We start from the raw sequence: 2,208 nt of genomic DNA, 5'->3' as shown, positions 1-2,208 counted from the left end.
CTCCAGATGCAGGAAGCCGAGCCAACCTCTGAACTCCTACAGAGAGAAAGCTGCCCCTCCTCCCCAAACTGCTCACTTTGTTACACCCTCAGTGTCTCTTTTCATTTCATCATTTCATTTTTCATCCCTAGCTCTCTTTGATCTGCTCCCACTCTCCAGTTCTTTTCATATCTTTCTCAGCTCTCTTCCCTCTGCCTCCGCCTCTCCTCCTCGCCCTCCTCCTACTCCTCCTCCATCACCTCCTCCCACTTCTCCCCCTTCTCCTCCTCCTCCTCCTCCCACTTCCTCACCCCCCTCCTCCTCTCCCTCCTTCTCCTCCCTTTCCTCCCCCTCTCCATCCTCCTTCTCCTCCCCATCCACCTCCTCCTCCTCCCCATCCACCTCCTCCTCCCCATCCAACTCCTCCTCCCCATCCACCACCACCTCCTCCTCCCCATCCACCACCTCCTCCTCAATTCACTTGCTCTGTCTCTGTTATTATTTTCTGTGTGTATTATACAGATTTTCTTGCCTCTCTCTGTCTCTCGCCTCTCTCTTGTTTTCCTTCTCTCTTTCACCCATCTTTCACCCATTCACCCATCATTCAAGCCTTCCCTTTTCTCCCAAATTCAAATTTCAAAGTCAAATAACACTGGCATGGTGAATAGTACATTTGCAGTGCTAATTCATTTCACACATTGGCATCTACATCAAAACAGAGAAAGAAAAAATTCAATACAAATGTGATTGATCTGTCCCTCTTGTCTCCATCTCCCTCCCTCTCTCTCCTCACTATGGTGCCCAGGTGTTGAGGAAGAAAGCCTGTAATTGTTCAATTGAGGGGGACGAGCGAGGTTTGCTGTGCAGATCCTGGTTACATGAACAAGCTGACAGCTGGACACTATCACCCATGAACTTTGCCAGATCCTTCAGATGTGTATTGCTTACTCTCTCTCTCTTGCCTTGTGTTCAAATGTTTTGTTGGGAGAGCGTATCACTCAGTTTCACAGTACAAGATTGGTAAGAGGACAAAGGGTCTCACCTCCTTTAAACTAGAGAGCCTTGAGGGGTATGGCCTGGATTCTATTCGATATATGCTTGTGTTTACTGTTAACAAAGTGGTGGTTGTGTTCACTCTCTCTCTAGGGAAACACTGATTTGGAGTGCCCTAAATGTATATTTCTCTCTTGAAACTGCAGGATAAAATAAAACCAAACCTCCTTTGTGTAGAGTGGACAGTATTGTTAGCCTAATGACTCTGAACTCTCCCCAAGCCCCCCTAACTGTGGTTGCTCTCATTTACATCTATTTATGGTTCCCACTTATTTTCTAAGTATCACTGAGGGAAGACTGTGCTGTCTTTAAAATATGTTCTGCCTTGGGACGGCAGGCAATGAATTAAAAGGATGTTCACCTGTGTCTCTATGGCACAAATAGCCAATCACCACAGATAGATGGGACAGGGATCAATACAGCCACAGAGAAGAGAGAGGGAGAGACGGAGAGAAGATGCGAGGAAGAGAGAAAGAGAGAGATGCAGACAGGAGCAGTTGTTGTTGAGCTGTGGTTAAGCGGTTTTCTCCGGTGCTCAGCCCCGTTATTGACCTGCCTGTGGTCTACTACAGAGTCTGCTGCCTGCTCCTCTCAGGGGACTGACGTTTATATCTGACACAGCATCAGACTCCAAGCCGCTGGATGGGAAGAGACAAAGACTCTCTGAGCACTATAAATAACAAACTGGGTATTATACAGATTTGTTTTGAAGGCACAATGCCAAAATCAACAAAAGAAAAATGTGACAACGTCACTCACAGCACCTGGTTTATCAAGGAATATTCTGTAATATGATAGGCCAAAGTAGTGCCACAATTACCCAAACAACAGAAGTTTGTGTCAACCGGTGACAGCCTAAACATCTAAACATCCTCCAAAGCACTGACAAGTCATTGATGATAAGGGTAGTTGTAACGCACACAGTAATTATCTGTAATGTTTGATGATCAGATTAATGACCAGTGTGTGTGGATGAGACCATTATTCACTCAGAGGAGAGGTTTATACAAGTATAAAAATGAGCTTTTAATAGCGCTATGGGTTCCAGGGAGAGAAGACTAGAATTGTGGTCAGAGAAATCACACACGCTCTTTCCCATGTTTGATTCTATCCCTCCTCCTTCTAATCTCCATCTCCACATTGTCCTATGTCCCCGTGAACAAAAGGAAAATGGTT

The sequence above is a fragment of the Salvelinus sp. IW2-2015 genome, linkage group LG26 (genome assembly GCF_002910315.2).
Source record: "Salvelinus sp. IW2-2015 linkage group LG26, ASM291031v2, whole genome shotgun sequence".
In the NCBI taxonomy this organism is placed as follows: Eukaryota; Metazoa; Chordata; class Actinopteri; order Salmoniformes; family Salmonidae; genus Salvelinus; species Salvelinus sp. IW2-2015.
This window is presented reverse-complemented; position numbering follows the sequence as displayed.